The sequence below is a fragment of the Cetorhinus maximus genome, chromosome 23 (assembly GCF_964194155.1).
Source record: "Cetorhinus maximus chromosome 23, sCetMax3.hap1.1, whole genome shotgun sequence".
Taxonomy (NCBI): domain Eukaryota; kingdom Metazoa; phylum Chordata; class Chondrichthyes; order Lamniformes; family Cetorhinidae; genus Cetorhinus; species Cetorhinus maximus.
Window position 1 is genome coordinate 57,376,705 of NC_135901.1, and position 22,877 is coordinate 57,399,581.

Here is a 22,877-nt window from a genome sequence, read left to right on the forward strand (position 1 = left end):
TGCTGATCCTCAACCTCTGGCGATACTTCAACCCCACAATCCTAATCTCTGGCTGCCCAGTGTAAAGGGGGGGTGGGGGTGGGGGGGTGGGATGGGGGCGGGGTGGTGGGTTTGTTAAATCAGAGAATCTTCTCCTGTAACTGTTCATGGGCCTGTTTAACACAGGGATTTCTAGATCCAGGATGGGTCTGGTCACATTGGCTGCCGACCTCTCTTCCATGGTCTTGTCCGTGCCCGCGGGTCCCTGGTGAGGGAACATGCATTATCCACCGGTACGCTTGATACCTCCCACAACCGGTGGGCACCTCAGGGTACAGAGTGTCTCATAGACACTGGAAACAACATTCTGGTTTATTTAGGAAGGCTCCCTTTGCTTTTGCTGGGACTTTGTTGCTGATTTGAATTTCTTTCAGTTTGATTGGACCACATGTTTGGGTGAAGAATGTACCAAAGAAACTCCAATTTTCTGCTTTGTATTTCTATCCTGTACATACAGTGAATATTTTTGTAAACTCCTTTTACAGGGTACAAGAGGGAGATGATTTGCAAATAGGAAACTCAAACCAAACATCACATCAAGATCTGACAGAGTCACTCGATTCAGCAGGAAACATAGAAAATAGGAGCAGGAGCAGGCCATTCGGCCCTTCGAGCCTGCTCCACCATTCATTATGATCATGGCTGATCATCCAACTAAATAACCTGCTACTGCTTTCTCCCCATATCCTTTGATCCCTTTCGCTCCAAGAGCTATTTGTAACTCCTTCTTGAAAACATTCAAGGTTTTGGCCTCAACTACTTCCCGTGGTAGCGAATTCGATAGGCTCACCACTCTCTGGGTGAAGAATCTTCTCCTCATCTCAGTCCTAAATGGTCTACCCCATATCCTCAGACTGTGACCCCTGGTTCTGGACTCCCCCACCATCGGGAACATCCTTCCTGCATCCCCCCTGCCTGGTCCTGTGAGAATTTTATAGATTTCTATGAGATCCCGCCTCATTCTCCTGCACTCCAGCGAATTTAATCCTAACTAACTCCATCTCTCCTCTTATGTCAGTCCTGCCATCCCAGGAATCAGTCTGGTAAACCTTCGCTGCACTCTCTCTATAGCAAGAACATCCTACCTCAGATAAGGAGACTAAAACTGCACACAATATTCCAGGTATGGTCTCACCAAGGCCCCGTATAATTGCAGCAAGACATCCCTGCTCCTCTGCTTGAATGCTTTCGCTATGAAGGCCAACATACCATTTGCCTTCTTTACTGCCTGCTGCACCTGTATGCTTACCTTCAGCAACTGGTGTACGAGGACACCCAGGTCTCGTTGCACATTTCCCTCTCTCAATTTATAGCCATTCAGATAATGATATTCCTTCTTGTTTTTGCTACCAAAGTGGATAACCTCACATTTTTCCAAATTATACTGCATCTGCCATGCATTTGCCTACTCACTCAGCTTGTCCAAATCACACTGAAGCATCTCTGCATCCTCCTCACCGCTCACCCTCCCACCTAGCTTTGTGTCATCTGCAAATTTGGAGATATTACATTTAATTCCCTCATCTAAATCATTGATATATATTGTGAAAAACTGGGGTCCCAGTACCTATCCCTGCGCTAGCCCACTAGTCACTGCCTGCCTGCCATTTGGAAAAAGACCCATTTATTCCCACTCTTTGTTTCCTGTATGCCAACCAGTTTTCTGTACCTCTCAATACAATACCTCCAATCCTATGTGCTCTAATTTTACATGCTGATCTCTTATGTGGGACTTTTTCGAAAGCCTTCTGAAAGTCCAAGTAAACCACATCCACTGGTTCCCCCTCATCAACTCCAGTAGTTTCATCCTCGAAACATTCCAGTAGATTTGTCAAGCATGATTTCCCTTTCATAAATCCACGCTGACTCTGTCCCATTCTGCCACTTTATTTTTCCAAGTGCTCAGCTATTACATCTTTTATAATGGACTCTAGAATTTTCCGCACAACTGACGTCAGGCTGACTGGTCTACAATTCTAGACATTGGACCTGAATATCATTGATTTTTGACTGTGGAAGGAGAAATATTTGTCTTTTCTGTCTGTGGGAAAAGATTTCAAATGTCAGTGTGACTGGCAAAGCATCGAGACAGACAGGCCCCAGTGAGAGTGCTCCAGTGAACTGACTGTGGAAAGAGCTTTAACCTGTTACACTATCTGAAAAAAAATCTCACCATTCACAGCGGGGAGAAACTGTGCAAGTGTTCTGTGTGTGGACAAGGATTCAACTGATCATCCAACATGGAGAGACACAGGGACACTGACACCATGGAGAGACCGTGGAAATGTGGGGACTGTGGGTTAGGATTCAGATCCCCATCTGTGCTGGAAACTCATCAGCGCACTCACACTGGGGAGAGGCCGTTCACCTGCACTGACTGTGGGAAGGGATTCACTCAGATAAGTACCCTCACTTCACATCAACTTGTTCACTCTGACAAGAGACCTTTTAAATGTTCTGACTTTGAAAAATGCTTCAAAAGCAGAAAGATTCTGCTGACACACCAGCAAGTTCACAATGGGCAGAAACCATTCAACTGCTCCAAGTGTGGGAAGAAATTCACTCAACTAACCCAGTTCACATCACATCAACGTGTTCACTCTGAAAAGAGATCTTTTAAACATGCCGACTGTGTGAAAAGCTATAAAAGCAAAATGGGTCTGCTGACACACCAGCGAGTTCACACTGGAGAAAGGCCATTCACCTGCTCCGTGTGTGGGAAGGGATTCAGTCATTAATCCACCCTGCAGACAGACCAATGTATTCACAAGTGACTCCCGGGGTTGGATTCTGCTGCTATTGTAGCTGCAAATCACATCCAGGACTGAACCATGCTCTTTCCGACAGTTGCGGTTTGTTTCTGCTGATGTTAATAATCCCTGTAACTGGGCTGGAGTTTAATATCCTGGATAAAGGTTAAATCAATCAGCTTTGTGTCAAACATTGTTGACATATTAGTCGAGGCATTGAATGCAAGAGCAGGGACGTTATGATGGAGCAGTATAAAGCATTAGTTAGGCCACATTTGATGTACTCTGTGCAGATCTGTTTGCCACACTATAGGAAGGATGTGATTGCAATGGAGAGGGAGCAGAGGAGATTCACTCAGGATGTTGCCTGGGCTGGAGCATTTCAGCTATGAAGAGAGACTAGATAGGCTGGGGTTCTTTTCCTTGGAGCAGAGAAGGCTGAGGGTGTACCTGTTGAGGTGTACAAAATTATGAGGGGCATAGATAGCGCGGATAGGAAGACATTTTTCTCTTTAGTGGAGGGGTCAATACTCAGGGGGGCATAGATTTAAGGTAAGGGGCAGAAGGTTTAGAGGGGATTTGAGGATTTTCTTTTCACCCAGAGGGTGGGGGCTATCTGGAACCTGCCGGTGAAGCCTACATCCCATGAATGAATTTTAAAAGAAAGACAACGCTTTCATCCCAGAAATCAACTGAGTGAACCTTCCCTGAAATGCTTCTAATACAACTCTATCCATCCTCAAGATTACCCATAACTATGTTATCATAAGGTGCGAATGGTATGAGCTGGAACTTGGTCTTTTTTATTTTTCAATCCATTTGCTAACAGAATCTGCCCCTCCCATCCCCAGATTCAGACAATGATTAACTGAGACTCAGTCTCTGATGGCGGCCTTAAAAGTGGATAAATCCCCAGGCCCAGGTGAAATGTGGGACTCAGTGCCTGAGGGAGTGGTAGAGGCAGGAACCCTCACAACAGTTTTGAAGTATTTAGATGAACACTTGAAACACCACAGCTTACAGAGCTACGGGCCAAGTGGTGGAAAATGGATGAGAGTAGATGGGCTTTGATGATGACCACTGCAGGAATTCACCAAGGCTCCTTCGACAGCACCATCCAAACCCATGATCACTACCATCAAGAAGGATCAGGGCAGCAGATAGATGGGAACACAACCACCTGGAAATTCCCCTCCAGGTCACTCATCATCCTGAAATGGAAATATATTGCCATTCCTTCACTGTCGTTGGTTCAAAATCCTAGAAGTCCCTTCCTAACAGCATTGTGGGTGTAGCCACACCACGTGGACTGCAGTGGTTCAAGAAGGCAGCTCATCACCACCTTCTCAAGTGGAACTAGCGGTGGGCAATAAATGCTGGCCCAGCCAGCGAAGCCCATATCCCATGAATGAAGAAGAAAAAACAGGGCATGAGTGATTATTGTGGCCAGTAGAATGAAACAACGCTTTAAATTATCAATACAGTAAGACCTATTCCAGATAAAAATTGTCTCTCAAACATTCAGGAAAGAATTAAACACATTGAACATATCAAAGTGAGTCAAATTAATTTGAAGAAGGAAATAGAATCTGGATTTAGAAAATATCCACAAAGTGGATGCAGGTTAACAGAGCGCTGAAGAATCTTTAAAGTCTGTGCATGAACTTCTGTTTGAACCAGATGTAATTACAACATGTCAATAATTTAGAATTGTGTGGGATGATCAGCAGATGGGGAGGATGAATCTAAGTCGATAGTTATCACATTTTAGCGGAAAAGTTTTGACATTTATTCTTGGTGGCAGCTCAAGTGTTTGTGTTGCTGATTCTGATCATTCTAGTAGCTTTAGTATGTTATCTACAGTTTGTCATTAACAAATTAGGAAAACAAGCTCGTAGCTTAGAAATAGTGAGGTTAGTCAGAAATCAATTGTGAGAAGTCAGAAAGGATATTCCCTTCTCAAGGTGGAGAGATCTGTGAGAAATAACTGTTTAATTAACCTTATAAAATCTTCAGAAATTTAATGAACATTACAGAAATAGTTCTCTCTCTCTCTCTTCCTTGTTTAGGAAGAAAGATTCCTGGGTTGATAAACATAGGACAACGTACCCTTATGATAACTCATCGGGATGGTCTCAGTAGTTATGGGATGGAATTTGTAGTGGTGATTGAAGACAATGGCTTTTGTCTTCAATTTTTAATTGGAGGAAATTTATGCTCATCCAGTACTGGATGTGGGATAAGCAGTTTGATAATTTAGTAACAGTGGAGGAATGGAGAGGGATGGTGGTGAGGTAGAGCTGGGCGTTGTCAGTGTACATGTGTAAAGTAACACGGTGCTTTTGGATGATGTCACCTAGTGGTAGCATGGAGATGGGAAATAGGAGGGGGCAAAGAGACATCCTGTTTTTAGGATGGGTCAGGATGGTGGATTAAAAGGTGAGAGGGACAGTATCAGAAGAGAGTGAGACAAAACTGTGAATAATATCAGCTAACATGGAGAAGTTGGGTGATCAGTAGATCGGTGAGAGTGGGGTCAGTACAGCAGAAAGTGAGTCTCGTGGACAAGATGAGCACTGAGAGGACATGAGGGGAGATGGGAAAGAAACTGGAGAAAATGTAAGTTCAGGGTTCAATTTGTCCTGGTGGGCTAGTGGAAGGGAGGGAAGCAGCAGAGGCAGCTGATTGGATTTTCTCAATCTTAGTGACAAGGAAGCTCCATGGGCAGAATTTTGCCCTTGGCGTGCAGGCTCGGCGGGGGCAAGTGGGGCAGTCAGGAAGCCACCCGCTGCCTGCAATCAGGCCCGGAAGGCAATTTCATACTGGGGGCCAGTTAAGGCCTGCGCTGCGTGAAACGTGAGCAGCAGTGCTCAGTGCTGCCTGTGTGGGCGGGGGGAGGAGTGCGAGCTGGGCGAGTGTGACCTTTGTGCATGCACGCGAGAGCGATCTACATAATCTCCCTGAGGCAGAGAGCTGTCTCCGGGAGATGGATTGATTTGAAAAAGAAATTAAAGATTTTATACAGGTTATGAAACATGTCCCCTCATATCACTCTGTCACATGATCAGGGAGATGTTTTTAGTTAATAAGATAAAAGCAAAATACTGCAGGGCCGTACTTCTTCAAGACAGGCATTCCTGGAAGAGAAGTGAACTAAATAAGATAAAAGCGAAATACTGCAAAATACTTGTGCAAAAAAACAAAACTCTGTCTCTCCAGAGATGCTGTCAGACCTGCTAAGTTTTTCCAGCATTTTCTCTTTTTGTTTCATGTTTTTAATTCAAGTGTAAAATTTGATTTGCTTCAGGTGACCTCGTCCCGCCCGTGGATGAGGTTACCTGATAAAGGTAAAGGCCGCTTGGTCTTTTCGCCCGCCTGCCAACCATTAGGTTCGATGGGCAGCATAAATTTGAATTTAATTAACTTCTTAGTGGCCTTACAGGCTTCTTAATTGTTGGTGAAATATTGCGGGACTGCGCGATGACGTCGGGACACTCGCCCACCGAGCGTAATTTTCTGCCCCATGAGCTCCTCACACTTGTTGTTGGAGGTGAGGATGGAGGAGACGGGGGTGAGGGAGAGCCCTTCAAAAGGAACTAACTTGTGTCTGAGAGATTAAAAACACTTGATACACGGTGAGTTTAACACAAAGCTGATTTATTTGACTTTTATCCAGGATATTACTCCCTATAACTGACCTGGAGTTTATTAACATTAGCAGAAAGAGACCCCAATGAACATGGTTCAGTCCTGGATGTGATTTCACAACAATATCTAATCAGTGTAGTTACTTGTGAACTCGCTGGTGTCTCTGTAAATGGTATAAGTGAGTGAATCCCTTCCCACACCCGGAACAGGTGAACGGTCTCTCCCCCGTGTGAACTCGCTGGTGTCTCAGCAGATGGGATGACTTAGTGAATCCCTTCCCACACTCGGAGCATGTGAACGGCCTCTCCCCAGTGTGAACTCGCTGGTGTTCAGCAAGTTGAGATGACCACCTGAACCCAGTCCCACAGTGAGTGCACCTGAACGGTCTCTCATCAGTGTGATTGCATTGATGACACATCAGCGCCCCAGAGCTTTTATAGCATTTCCCGCAGTCTGGACATTGAAAGGGCCTCTCATCAGTGTGAACTCGCTGGTGTCTCAGCAGGCTGGATGAGGTAATGAATCCCTTCCCACACTCAGAGCAGGTGACGGCCTCTCCCCTGAGTGAGTTCGCTGGTGTCCTGTGAGATGAGATGAACATCTGAACCCAGTCCCACACTGAGAGCACCTGAACGGTCTCTCGTCAGTGTGAACACGCTGATGACGCATCAGTTCCTCAGACGCTTTCCAGCACTTCCCACAGTCTGAACATTTAAAAGGCCTCTGATCAGTGTGAACTCGCTGGTGGGTCTTCAGGCTGGATGACTGACTGAATCCCTTCCCACACTCAGAGCAGGTGAATGGCCTCTCCCCATTGTGAGTGCGGCGATGTATTTCCAGCTTAGACGGGTATCTGAATCCCTTCCCACAATCCCCACATTTCCACGGTATCTCCCTATTGTGAACGGTGCCTTTTCCTTCCATGTTCAAAATCCGATGATATTTAGGTTTCAATAAATTAGCCGGCTCCGACAGATCCTGATGTGATGTTTGGTTTCAGTTTCCTGACTGCAAATCCTCCCCTTCTAATAACCTGTGAAATTGATTTAAAACAGAAAAAAGGGAGTGAGAGAAAACCCACAAAAACACAAAGGCAGGTTGTGAAATTGAGCTGAATGAATCTGGGAATTTGTGGAGCCGGCACGAGGAAAAAGTGACCATGAAAACTGCTGGATTGTCATAAAAACCCAACTGGTTCACTAATGTCCTTCAGGGAAGGGAACCTGCCACCCAGTCTGGGCCTACACAAGACTCTGGCCTACAAGGGAGGAGAGGAAGACAGAGGTGGGAGGGGCAGAGTGTGAAGGGATACCTGCAACATAACAAGAACTTTGACAAAGTCTCCAGAAACCTCAACCTCCACCACCTAAAGGAACAGGGTCGCAGGTGTGTGTGAACACCATCATCTCCAAGATCCCTTCCTAGTCACACACCATCCTGACTTGTCTGGATCAACAGAAATTTCCTGCTTTTCAATATTGGGAAGACTGAAGCCATTGTCTTCAGTCCCCGCTACAAACTCCACTCCCTGACCACCAGCTCCATCCCTCTCCCTGACAAATGTGTGAGGCTGAACCAGACATTGATAGGGACATAGGAGCAGGAGTAGGCCCTTCAGCCCATCGAGCCTGCTCTGCCATTAAATCTGATTAAAGTCTTTTTCCCACACTATCCGCATAGCCCTGTATGTAATTGCTCAATCTGTCATCCATTCCTTTGTTCCCTCTAGACATAACTATCCTAAGAGACTCCCGGCCGGCTTTCCACATTCAACCTCCCTGTAATACAAAACTCTGCTTACTCGCACCAAGTCTTGTTCACCCATCACCCCTGTATCCACTGACTTACAAAGCCTCTGGGTTAAGGAGAACCTCAATTTTAAATTTCTCATCCTCGTTTTCAAATCCCTCTATGGTCTCTCGCTCCCTACCTCTGTAATCTCCTCCAGCCTCACAACCCTTCGAGATATCTACACTTCTCTTATTCTGACCTGCTCAGCATTCCTGATTTTAACTGCTCCACTTTCCGTGTCTCCCCCATCAGCTGCCAAGGCCACAACCTCTGGGACTTCCTCCCTAAACCTCTCCACCTCACTTTCCTCCTTTAAGATAATCCATAAAACCTTCCTCTTTCAGTAAACTTTTGTCCATCTGCCCTGATATCTCTTCATGTGGCTCAGTGCCAAATGTTGCTTTCTAACACTCCGGTGAAACACCTTGGTACGTTCCATTACACAATAGAATTAATGATTTACCATTTCAGGGTGGGAAGAATTTGATGGTCAACACAGGCGCTAAAGTGGAAGAGAAATGGACTGTAGCGCAGGAAAAACAATTCCTGAAAGATACTGTGGGAAGATAAAGCTGGTGAGCCAGCAGCACATAGTCAGGGGATGGGCAGCAGTGGAAACCTCATTTAGACACAGTTGGCAGAAGGAACAGTAAAATCCTAAACATAGTTAAAATACACTCGTAATTAGTGACATAGAAAGTTAGAAAATGGCAGAGAGGTGATCAGGGAGGGCAGAGGATGAAAAAAAGCAATAGATGGACATGGATTCAGATCCACAGTAAAGGAACCACACCAGCCCTAGAGTCATGAAGCCACGAAACAGATAACAGAGCACAGCACTAAAAGCTCTCAACTGCAGATGAATAGTCAAAAATACTCAACTCTGGAACAATACAGCTTTTAAATTTAAAATCTCCTGCTGGATCCTGCAGCTGGAAAGATATCAGAAGCACTGGAATCAGAGAAAAATCTTCCAGATGAGGAAATACCCAGGGAGCGGGATGATTTCACCGTGTAATTGTCAATGTGTGATGGTGTCACACACATGGGCACAGAACATCTGGGTCTGTGCAAACCAGTGATCACCACACATTATGAAGGATGTGAGGGTCCTTGAGAGGGTACAGAGGAGATTTACCAGAATGGATCGATGGATGAGGGATTTTAGTTGTAAGGTTAGTTTGGAGAAACTGGTGTTGTTCTCCTTGGAGCAAAGTAGGTTGAGGGGAGATTTTATGGAGGTGTATAAGTTTATGATAGGTTGAGATAAGGTAGATAAAGATGTTCACATTAGTGGATCATAAAAGGATTACAGACACAGATTTAAGATTTGAGGCGAGGAAAAAAAATTACACAGTGAGTGATTGAGTGAGCTGGAACTCAATGCTCACAGTCAGAGACTGATAATATTCAGGTCCTGATGAATTGAGTGACTCTGTTAGATCTTGATGTGATGTTTGGTTTGAGTTTCCCATCTGTAAATCCTTCCCATTTTACATTCTGTAAAAAGGAGATTATAAAAAAAATCCATCACTGTCACTGCAGGATAGAAATTGCAAGAGACAAAAATTCCTCTTGGTTTGAGTTTGCTGTGTGTAAATTCTCCCCTTCTAACCCCCTGTAAAAGGAGTTTCCAAAATCCATCCCTGTGAGTTCAGGATAGAAATGCACAACATTCGCTCCTCCTGCTACCTGGACGAATATGACCGCGCATGCGCCCTGTTGCACAGCCGCTCTCCCGGGCCGAGCAGAGGGAGAGACACTGTCATTTCCGGTCTGTTCACTGCAAACATGAGGCCGGTAGTTTCTGATTAAGGCTCTGTGGCCTGCACCAAGTGTTTATGAAACCTCCCTGCCCATTCCGCTGGCTCCATTCCTCCCGTCCACCCACTAACTCTGTTGCTCTGCTGCCCTCGCCATTTTCTTATCCGCTCTCTGCTGCTCTGGTCACAAGACAGAACCACGCATGCGCAGGTAGGAGACAACAATACGCATGTGACAATAACACTACGCAATGCGCATGCGCCGAACGCTGGACTCTGTATCAGGCATATTCTTTCCCGCTGTGAATGCTGGGTGACAGGTCCGCCATTAGAAGCCGATACTGTTTCATGATCCGATAATGACTGGAGATTTAGGGTCAAAATATAAAATTATTATATCAATTGAGGTAACAAAGTGCACATGCCTCTACCACACTTCTGTCCTGGGTGTAATTAACAACAGAACAAACCCTTACAGCTAGATGTCAATTCACTGGATTCTTAGCAGGTGAGGTGAAGAAGTTATTTTTCTTTCCACACACTGAACATTTAAACTCCGTCTTGCCAGTAAGAATGTGCCTATTGCGGCTTAAATCTTTTGAACTTTTAAAGCCTCTGGTGACTGGTGACCAAACTTTGCACACGTGAACTACCAGAATTTTCTCCAACAGATGTGACTGCTGCTGTGTCAACTCATCAGATGATCAAGTGAATCATTTGCACATTCAGCTGGTGAATAATGTTTTCAACGTGTGACTTTACCCAGGAGTGTGCAACTCCGACTTGGATTTCAAATTCTTCTGGAAATGTGTTCTACATTTTCATCCAAGGAAAAGAGAAAAGCGATGCTGTAAATCTGAAATAAAAACAGGACATTTTGGAATTCGAAACAGGACTGGTAACGTCAGTGGAGAGAGACATATTTTTCCTCTCAGGTGTGTGACTTTTCAGCAGGGTTGTACTGAGTCAGTGCACAGACCTTAAAACATAACTCTGACTCTCAATCCACAGAAATTCCCAGATATTCCGAGTACTTCTATCATTTTCAGCCTTTATCTCTGGTCAAAGACTTTGCTTCTGAAATGGACGTTGGATTTATTGGTGACTAAGTTATATTCATTCTTGTCTATCCGCAAGAGGAAACATCTTCCAAACACTTTTCTAATATTAACAGCTTCGATCAAGTCATCCCTCACCCTGCTTTCCAGAGAAAACCTGTTTAACCTGTTCAATCGTTCTTGAATATTATAACTTTTCAGTTCTGGCATCACTCCAGTAAACCTTTCTTGCACCTTTTACAGGGCTTCTGCATAAACATAATGATATGGAGATGGAGCAACCCTTTCAAAATAGGCACTTTTATCATGAGCCTGTTGTGTACCTTCTTGCAGTACATTGACTGAACATAAACTCATCCCAGCTCCGCTTTCTTCAATTGAAATCCAGTGTGAAAATATTAACAGTTTCAAAGCTTAACAAGGTGCACAAGATTGGAAGGAGAGTCTGGCTGTGGATAATTGACACTGTGCATATTCGTGTAATCAGTATCTCGGACAATCAGGAAAATGAGCTCCTGTCAACCCATCCCGACTCAAAGCCTCGTGTCTTACATTCCCTGTCCCTGCTTTCCAGGGAAAAATTGGGTTCGTGAACTGACATTGCCTGCATCAAGAAGCTAATTGACCTGGGAGCTTAACAGGCACAGGGAGTTGGAGGCGAGGCAGGGACAGAAGCAGAAACATCTGCAACATGGAAGCGTTTACAATTTGACGTATGTCAGTTACTTTCAGTGATGAATGTCAGCCGTGTGTTCCATTGTCAGTTTCACAGGTGCCGCAGTGATGAGGTTGGTGGGTTTTGGAAATTGCAAGTTGTACATGAGCTGTTCGAACAGCAGGTCGAACACGTGCCAGCTCAAATTTTATTTAGGGGTATGTATGCGGTGTTTTATTTTTACAGAAAGGACGAGGAGGGACAGGATCGATATAAATTGCTGTGGGAAAACGGTGGGATTATGAAATTAGTTAACTTGCTCTTCCAGAGAGCCGACACGGACACAATGGGCCGAATTTACTCCTTTTCTGCTGTAGGCATTTATGATTTTATACCAACAACATTAAACTGTGCAGAGGACCAGTCGTCGTGGCCGAGTGGTTAAGGCGTTGGAGTCCAAATCCATTGGGGTTTTCCGCTTCCCATTTTCCCTGGTTTTAACTCTCTGTCTGCAGAGTTAATTATCAGTTAAATTGAATCTACTCCAACCAAACATTCGAGAGTTTTCATATTTCCGTTCATTCACGAAAACAGTCATGAAACTTGCACTGGGAAATAGAACAAAAACAGAAACAGGTTGGTGTCATTCTTGCTTCCCTAAAGGACATTAGTGAACCAGATGAGTTCTTATGACAATCGTTCCATGGTCACCATTAGACTTTCAATTCCAGGTGGGATTCCAACCCTGGCCCCCAAAGGATTACCCTGTGTCTCTGGATTACTAGCCCAGTGACAATACCACTAAGCCACCACCTCCCTGATTCTTCACTCTTTCTCATAATAAAATTCAGCAAAATAATAACAGTTTTAAAAAAATGTTTCTTCTGGCAGCGGCTGATTGGGGAGTGTTGGGCTGGATAATTGCTGCATTTCCCTGTCTCACTCACTGTGGAGCTGAGGAAGAGAGAAAAATTGATGCGTTTGTTTGATCCAATAACTTCATAGATTTCTATTGGGCTAGATGGAGCTACATGATCGTTTATTTTCTTTAAAATGAATACTCAGAATATTCTTTGAAATGAAAGTTCAGAAATGAAGATTGTTGTGGGAACTCAGAGGGTAAAAGTCGAGCTTGCAATGTTGGGCGATATTTTCCTGTGGTTTCAGAGCCACAGAGCCAGCCAGACATGTGTGGTAATGAATGTTGATGGGGAGAAAACGACGACGGATTCACCCCTGGGTGGCCTCAAACCACCGATTTTTTTCAGTTCTCAGCTGAATGCACTGATCAATTGTGCAACAGAGACTGATGAAAGTTGACTCTTCGAGATCCCCTAAAGCAGGGGGTCAGTGAGTTAAAGCTTCAGATTGCTGCTACCAGAATGGCAATTGTTCTCTATCAATTTCATTCTCCCAAAATTAAATTTGGGACATTCATCGTGGATACATGGAAACTGCCTGATCCCACCCACTGCAGACACATCCATGTCACCGGGAACCAGCTCTCCTACAAGAGTTGCCGTCTCCCTTTGAAACTTTCAGTGTTTTGTCTGTTACCAAATATTCTGATTGTCCCGAAGCCAATAATTCTAAAGGGATTTCTCTGTTACACAGCGAGTGGTTAAGATCTGGAATGCACTACCTGAGAGTGTGGGGGAGGCAGGTTCAATCGTGGATTTCAAGAGAGGATTGGACAGAAAATCCAGGTCTCCGGGGAAAAGGCGGGGGAGTGGGACCAGGCGAGTTAGTTTCCAGAAGAGTAAGAGGTCTCCCTTTTCAGACGGAGATGAGAAGTTTTTTTTCTCTCTCGGGGGGTTGTTAGTCTGTGGAATTATTTTTCCCAGAAAGCATTGGAGGCTGAGTCATTGAATTTATTCAAGGCAGACTTAGACAGATTTTTGATAGACAAGAGAGCCAAGGGTTATGGCGGGCTGACAGGAAATTGGAGTTGAGCCCACAACAAGATCAGCCATGACCTTATTGAACAGCAGAACAGACTCAAAGGGCTGAATGGCCTATTCCTGCTTCTGTTCCTGAGCCCTATGTTGCTATGACACGGGCTGAATGGCCTCTATCTGTGGGGTAACTTTGGAGCTGATACTATGAGGGGCTCAGGAGGTAAAATGGACTATCTTGGTTATGTTGGAATTCAGTGCAAACACCACTCAAGGCAATGGTTAGTGTGCATTGAGTGGAGATAGCATGGCCGAACGGTCTCAGGGAGTTGGGTTTAGACTCCAGTCTCCTGTGTGTGTTGCCCTTTCAGTCACATCATCTCAGAATCGGCTCGAAGTCGGTGTCCTTTTAAGATCTTCATTTTGGTAGGAAGAACAAGGAGAGTCAGTGTAAATTGCAGGGTGACCGGGAAGGTGTGGAGCCGAATACTCTCTGTCGCTGCTAGAACCGTTCTGGGATGTTATATGAACAACATTAAAATCACCATAAGGCCTGTAGTTGGGGCCAAGTGTTTAAAGTAATGGGCTTGAAATCCATTGGGGTATCCTGAAGCAGGTTTGAGTCTGGCTGACTGCACATCTTCCTTTAGATGCCTCCAGGGTTAGTTATTGGTTAAATTGAATAAAAACCTTCCAACACTCCCGTGTGCTTTATCTGTTTCCCTTCCGCGTTTCTTCATTTCCATTCATCTGCAAACATTTACTCAATTTGGAGTCTGGAAAGGAACAATAATTGGCCAAGTTGGTGTCGCCCTTGCTTTCTTGGTGTTTGCCTCTCCTTTGGTCTCTGTCACTCTCAGTGTAAATGTCTATCTGTGATCAACTGTTTGTGGCAATGTACTTCGGTTCCCTGAGGGGATGAAAACATTTTTATCATCACAAGCTTTATTCACATGAGTTAAACTCAGAACAAGCTGAAACACCAACTTGAAATCAGGATTTCTACTGATATATTTTGGAATATGAACGGCTTTAAATGCTAGTCCGGTTAGCTTAATCGATAGAGCATGAAGCTCTAAATTCCGGGGCCATGTATTTGAGCCCCACGCTAGGCGCCATTTTTCCTGAAAACTTTGCAGCTTCCATGGGTGACCCCCAGCTCTCCATTGCTCCAGCAGTATCACCGCTCAAACTGAGTCTTTCTCCGTCCCACTTTGTGAAAAATCGATTTGGTTGTTTCTGAGTTAAAATTGCCCTCTGCTTCACTGGAAGTTGTGACTGTTCAGTGCTGAGGATTTGGTGCTTTCACTGGCAATTCCCGGTCAAGGAAATCCTTTTCCTTACCACTGTGTGAACTGTCACAATGAACAGAAATTCCTGATTAAATGAAACCAGGTCTGGCAGCGTCTGTGGAGTGAGAAACAGAGTTAATCTTCCAGCTGGATGATCTTTCATCAGAGCTGGAAAAGTCACAGATGTAACAGGTGGAAAACAAGTCCAGAGGCGAAGGGGAGTGAAAGGACAAAAGGGAAGGACTGTGATAGGTTACAAGGCCTGAGACAGAAACTGACGAAAGGGATGATAGTGAAAAATGTGGGTGGGAATGGGACAGATTTATCTTCCTGCTGTTCAAACTGGCAAAAATATCACTCTTGATCAACCAATCACAACTACCGTTTCAAAGTAACTTTCTATAATTGTTTCATTTCCATCCCCACTGCTGCTGCCTTCACTGTCATTCCATCATCTTCAACCCATTCCAGCAAAATCCACCTTCTTCACTTGTGTTCAGCTCTTCTGACGTCATGGGACTGAGTAAATTCAGTGAGAATTTTTTTGTCATTTGGCACAAGATTCGGAACCAGACCTGGGAGAGGTTTGTGTCGGTGTAAACAGTGAAATCTCCCCTATTACCGCTATATTTTGCCGTGAACCACCGTCTCTATAGTCAGTGATCTGCAGCCTGCCATGCCCTTCTCTCATTCCTTATCTTCACCTCTGAATTTGTTCGCTACCTGTTGCACGGGTGACATTTCCGGCGCTGATGCAATACTCCAGCTCTCACTCCACTGATTCAGGTGGAACTGATATGCGTTTTCAGTTTTCAATCAAGAAGTAATGCATATTTATATTAATCATTCTCATGACATTTATAAGCGCCGAACCCTAACCACTAGACCCCCAGGTTTGCAGCTTTACAGCCCGGCATTTCCATGCTTTCTGTGCCTTTTATTTTCATTTCAAACTTCTTTCAACAGACACTTTTCTCCGACAAAATGACACGTTTCTCTAGAACACAACCGACTTCTTCAGCCAATGACAACAGCGATTGCTGTTAGCTGGAGCAGCATTCATTGTCTCACAGTCCCGGATTGTCATTGGATCATTAAACAATAAAAATAGACAGAAATCGCCAATTCTCTTGTTACCCGGCGAGTTCCAACAGATAAGGCAAAGAGCAAGTGCAATACGGCTGTGAGACACTGCATTCAGCTAATATTCAACAACCAGAAGGAGCAACACAGCTTTTCTTCTTACTTAAATGAGCAAGTTGCAGTAACGTTTCTGCCCGGTTTCGAACTGGGGATCTTTCGCATGTAAGGTGAGCGTGATAACCACTACACTACAGAAACTCCATTGATAAGAAGCCCAGTACATCTGACTACAATGCAATTCCGCAACAGCATTTTTGGGTCTTTGTTTTGAAGAAATGGAATTCGGCTGTTCTCATTAGGAATGCTGGAGACAGACTGATCAACTATGTCATCATCAAATGGTACAGCAGGTTGGATGGTCATTAGATCATCTCTACTGTGCCAGCTTCTTTTTTAAAGAGGAACCAATTCGTCTCAATATATTTCTCTCTCTCCATAAGTCTAATTTTTCTCTATTTCAAGTAACTGTCTAATTCACTTTTGAAGAAGGAGTTTCTGCAGAATCCATGCACAGTTTCCCTTAATTAACAAAGTTTCCCCGACTCAGTAACGTGAAGATTTGGACTTGGGTTCCTTCCAGTCCCTCGAGGGGTGGATCCGAATCCCAGCGCTGCCACAGTTTAAGTCATATTCCCATTTTGGGGAACTTTAAGAATTCCCTTTCGGAGAACAAGAGGAGATTCTAGTTTAATACAGGGCGGGTTGTGAACTTTATTTTGTTTGGAAAAACGCGGAGAGGCAATACAAATATAAATTGTTGTGGGGGAAAGGCGGGTGTTTGGAATTGGTTGAGTTGCTCTTTCAGAGAGCCAGCACAGGCACGATGGGCCGAGTGACTTATTTTGCAGCCATTTCTGATTTGACAAGGACACATTTGAGCTCGGAAGCTGCTGTTAGTCGTGACTGAATGTTTAAGGTGATGGATTTCAAATCCATTGGTCTCTCCCCCTGTAGGTTTGAATCCCGCTGACTACAGTTCTCATTATTCCTCATTTTAACCAGATGCCACCAGCCTCATCCCTGCGGCTCCTGTGAAACTGTCAAGGCAACACACGGCAGAAATTCATCACTGAAAGTAACTGACACACATCAAATTCTGCCGCTTTCATGTCGCATCTTTTAACTTCCTGTTCTCCATCTCAGACATTTCCAGGTCTATCAAATGTCATCCACCTGGAACTTCAACGTCTGCCTCGTTTTACTGAACATGGTCGATTTTCCGTTAGCTTAGGTTATTAGGTGGCTCCATAGCTCAGTGGTTATAGCACTCATCTTGTACGTCAGGGGGCGTGAGTTCCATCCTTTCCTGAACCTATGCGTAACCTTCAGCAGAGATGGCAAAATTATGTGGAAAGCTGAGAGACTGCAGAACAATATAGAAGAAGCAATTTAATAAGTTAAAACATTGCGGATGTTGGAAATCTGTATTAAAAACAGAAAATGCTGTAAAAACTCACCATCTGACAGCATCTGTGAAGAGAGAAACAGAGTCAATGTCTCGAGTCCTTGTGACTCTTCAGATCGAAAGAGAAGCAGAAATGTGATGGAGTTTATATTGTTATACGAGGGGTTGGGTGGAGCAGGTGGGAAGGTCAGCGATAGGTGGGGGCTCAGGAAGGGTTGACAAAGGAGTCAGGGACACAAGACAAAGGCAGTGTTAATGATAGTGGGAAGGGCGAATAAAGATACTGATTGTGGCAGAAAGGCAAGAAAGCAGAATGTGTGAATAGCAGAACAAGGTTCAGCACTCTGTGAAAGAACAACTGACAGTTGGCCCTTTAGGGGAATTCCTCCTCACTTTCCAAGGGCCAAAACACTCCTTTCAGGTGAAGCAGCGCTTCACTTACACCCCCTTCAATTTGGTCCACTGCATTCGCTGTTCCCAATGTGGTCTCCTCTCCATTGGAGAAACCAAATGCAGACTGGGTGACCACTTTGTGGAACACCTTCGGTCTGTCCGCAAGTATGACCCAGACCTTCCTGTCATTTACCATTTCAACACCCCACCCTGCTCTCAAGCTCACATGTCCTTCCTTGGGCTGCTGCAATGTTCCAGTGAAGCTCAACACAAACTGGAGGAACAACACTACATCTTCCGATTAGGCACTTTACAGCCTTCCGGACTGAATATTGAGTTCAATAGCTTCAGACCGTGAATTCTCTCCTCTAATTTCACCCTTTTTAAAATCTCGCTATAAAAATGTATTTTTTTTGTTTACTTATTTTCATTAATTTATTCATTATTTCATCCCCCCTTATATCCCCTTTTCTATCCTTTTTTCCCCCAACCACCGCACTTCCCCCCACCCCAGCCCAAAATAGAGCCATCTGTTACTTGTTCCATGTTGCTCTTTCACAAAGTGCTGACCCTTGTTCTGCTATTAACACATTCTGCTTTCTTACTTTTATGCCACTATCCGCACCTTCTTCAGCCCTGACCACTACCATTAACACTTCCCTTTGTCTTGTGTCCATGACACCTTTGTCAATCTCTCCTCCGCCCCCACCTATCACTGACCAATCTCGCCTGCTCTACCCTCCCTACACCACCCCCCTCCGCGACCCCTCCCCGCCCAGCTTGAATAGCATAAATTCCATCACTTTCTATTTATTTTCAGGTCTGAAGGAGAGTCATACGGACTCGAAACGTTAACTCGGTTTCCCTCTCCACAGATGATGTCAGACCTGCTGAGTTTTGCCAGCATTTTCTGTTTTTATACTATGTAAGAGGTGATTGGCTAACAAGATGACAGATGGAGAAAAATGTAGCAAAGTCTGAAGTTACTCACTTGGTCGTAAAAATAGTTTAAAAAAAACAACAAAGCAGAACATGTTTGAAGAGGTGAGAAACTTGTGCTGATGTTCAAAGAGACTTGGCTGTGCCTGTACAAAGAACACAGAAAGTTGCATCAGTCTCTGCAGAACAATTGGTCAGCGCGTTCGGCTGTTAACTGTAAAGTTTGGTGGTTCAGAGGCGAAGCCGTTAACATTTTTCCCCCATCAACATACAGTGTCTCACAGATCCAGATTGTCAATGGCGGTAAGAACATTTTCCACAAATGTTGCCAGTTCCACTGTTCTTCAATTCAGGAAACTTTCGGCGTGTAAAGCAAATGTGATAACCACTCGACTACAAAAACAACACGCAGCTACTTGCAGAACGACCTAGAATGTCAAACTGTGCTGTCTTATAGCACTTCAGAACCTTGTTTTGTGGAAGTACAATTTGGCTGAAAACCTTAGCCATGCGGCAGAGAAATTGATATAACATTAGAATCATGAGATGACACAGCACATCAGCAGCTCATTCAACATCTCACACAGGTGCGAACGGCCTGACAACAAATCCGTCCCAATCTTTCTCTCTTTCTTCCAAGCCATGCATTTTTCAGAATATCATTTGAAACCTGGAGAAGTATAAATGTCACATGGTTTTGAGATGATGCATCCAGTTACTATTTAACAACAAACGGGAATGATGCAACCTTTCCTCACACTTAATTCTGTTAATGCTTCTACCCCTTTTCGAGCGGGGAAACTTTCCGTGTGTGAGAGACCGTGATCCCTATTACCCTACACAAACCCTACAATGTAGCGGGGAAACTTTCCGTGTGTGAGAGACTGTGATCCCTATTACCCTACACAAACCCTGCAATGTAGCGGGGAAACTTTCCGTGTGTGAGAGACCGTGATCCCTATTACCCTACACAAACCCTGCAATGTAGCGGGGAAGCTTTCCGTGTGTGAGAGACCGTGATCCCTATTATCCTACACAAACCCTGCAATGTAGCGGGGAAACTTTCCGCGTGTGAGAGACCGTGATCCCTATTACCCTACACAAACCCTGCAATGTAGCGGGGAAACTTTCCGTGTGTGAGAGACCGTGATCCCTATTACCCTACACAAACCCTGCAATGTAAAGAGCCCAATTTAACACATAGAAGGCAGAGAGCCGGGAATTTTCAGATTAGAAAGCCGTAACTAGTGGAGTGCCACAAGGATCAGTCCCAGGGACTCAATTATTTACTATCTATATTAATGACACGGAGGAGGGAGCAGAGTGTAATGTATCCAAATTTTCTGACGATACAAAATAGGTGGGAGGTCAGGTTGTGATGAGGACCTGAGGAATCTTCAAAGGGGTATAGATAGGTTGAGTGAGTGGGCGAAAGTTGGCAGATGGAGTTTAATGTAGGAAAGTTTGAGATCATACACATTGTTAGGAAGAATCAAAAGGCAGAATATTATTTTAATGGAGGGAGACTCCAAAAAAGTGCAGCACAGAGGGATCAGGGTGTTCCTATGCATGAAACACAAAAATGACATGCAGGTGCAGCAAGTGAGTAAGAAGTTAAATGGAATTTTGGCCTGTTTTGCTCGTGGTTGGAGTTTAAAAATCGCGAAGTCTTGTTACAGCTGTACAGGGTGTTGGTGAGGCCGCACCTGGAGTCCTGTGTACAGTTTTGGTCCCCATATTTAAGGAAACATATATTGCCATTGCCGGCAGTTCAAAAGAGATTCATTAGGCTGATTACTGGGATGAAGAGGTTGACTAATCAAGAACTGTGAAGCAGGTGAAGCCTTTATTCATTAGAGTTTAGAATACTGAGGGGTGATCTTATTGAAACGTGCAAGATTCTGAGGAGGTTGACAGGGTAGATGTTGAGAAGATGTTTCCACTCATGGGGGAACCTACAACTAGGGGGCATAGTTACAGAATCAGGGGGCACTCATTTAAAACTGAGATGCGAGGGAATTTCTTCTCCCAGAGGGTAGTGAATGTTTGGAATTCTCTACCCAAGAGAGTTGTGGAGGGTAGCTCACTGAGAGTATTTAAAGAGAAGGTAGATAGATTTTTGAAATATCAGGGATTGAGGGCTACGAGGAGCTGGCAGGAAAGAGGAGTTGAGGCCTGGGGCAGAGTAGCCATGATAATATTGAACAGCGGGGCAGGCTTGAGGGGCCGAATGGCCGAATGGCCGACTCCCTCTCCTATTTCTAATGTTCTTCTGTTCTAATGAAATGTGTCTCTGGTGAAAGAGGTCTGAAACAAAACTAAAAAGCCCAGGTAGCATAGATAAGCCAAGTGGTGAGGCTTGTGGGCAGCTTTCTTGGTGGCCTAGTGGTCAGGATTCAGCGCTTTCACTGCTGTGGTCCAGGTTTAATTCCCGGTCAGGGAATGGAGATTTACTGACCTCGTGCAAACTGTTAAAATGAGTCTGAGTTGTTTCTTGATGAAAAACAGAAGACGCTCATCTCTGCCAGAATCAGTGGAGTGAGAGCTGGAGATCTCCCTCAGAGCTGGAAATGTCACCCGTGCAACAGGTCGGGAACAAATATAGAGGTGAAGATAGGGAATGAGAGAAGGGCTGTGATGGGTTGCAAAGCCCTAACCAGAGAAATGTTTGTGCAAGGCAAAATATAGCGGAAATAAGGGAGGCTTTACTGTTTACACCGACACAAATACCTCCCAAATCTGGTTCCATATCTCGTGTTAAATGAGAAGAAAACTTCTCGCTGAAGCTTCCACTTGTTAGCTGCACCTCCTTCCAAACATTACAAACTCCCCTTGCATCTTCCATCTTGATATTTTTCTCTGTGACATTTTGATATGAAACTGCACAACCAATGTGAATAAAGTTTGTGATGGGAAAAAGATGTTCATGCTCTTGGAGAACTGAACCACATTGACACACACAGAGGAACAAACACAGACATATACACCGAGAGTGACAGAGGGCAAGGGATTGTCTCTAAGGAGAGACAAATACCCAGAAATCAAGCCTGACACCAACCTGTTTCCGTTTTGTTCCATTTCTCGCTGCAACTTTTGTGAATGTTTGCAGGCGAATAGACATTCGAGAACGCTGGAGGTTTTAGATGGTTTTATTCAACTTATTTGGACAATTAATTGTGCAGGTACACTGTAAAATTCAGGAATGATAAGAAGCGTAATTGGCAGGATTCCAGCCTACCTGTGGAGATCCCAATGCATTCAAAACATGCCGCCTTGAACACTCACGAATCCAAGCCCCAGATTTGTATTAATGATGTTTGTATAAAATCATAGACGGCTACATCAGACGGTCATTCAGCATGTCGACTCTCTGGAAGGGCAGGTCAACTACTATAGTTCCGCACCCCGCCTTTTCCCTACAGAAATTCATATTTATATTGCCTCTCCTCGTTCTTCCCATCAAAATAAAACACCGCACACTCCGCTGGCATCTGTTGAACTGTTGGTTTGAATGGGGGTGCTGCAGCTCCCAAAAGGTACATTACGTGAACGATTGGCAGTGGTGGGATTCGAACCCACGCCTCCGTAGAGACTGGAGCCTTAATCCAGCGCCTTAGACCGCTCGGCCACACTACCACGTTACCTACACTTGCTCCTAATTCCCTTCACTGGTATTATCATCGAAATAGAACAGAAGCAAAGGAGCAGAAATAGGTCATTGGGAAACTCGAACCAGCTCCGCCAGTTAATCAGATCATCCTGCACTTTGTAACATACAGAAATCATCTCCACTATTAACTTCATTATTTCAATGTTTCACTATTTCAATGTTTCAAATTATGTCTTTTTTTTCCTGTGGTGATTGTGCGTGTTTACTCAATGAAATGTTGGTAAAAGATATCGACTGAGGAAAATGAGGAGATGATTGGTCAGAATAGACATTTGTTTTCTGAAAATTCGGCTTGAAATCAACTATTTTTAAAATTTGAATAATTGTAAAAGAATTCAGAATAATTGTAAAAGAATTCCGAATCCAACCCTTCATCTCAATGAGTCAGGGAAACTTTGTTAATTTTCACACACTGAGCATGGACACGGCAGCAGCT

At 44.3% G+C, this 22,877-nt stretch overlaps 1 non-coding gene across 1 annotated transcript; it reads right to left on the minus strand.

Moving 5' to 3' along the window:
- Window positions 1-22,325: 22,325 nt before the first annotated feature.
- On the minus strand, window positions 22,326-22,407 carry trnal-aag (transfer RNA leucine (anticodon AAG)). Its single transcript has one exon. It is a non-coding gene; the product is annotated as a tRNA-Leu (tRNA).
- Between the last annotated feature and the right edge of the window lie 470 nt (window positions 22,408-22,877).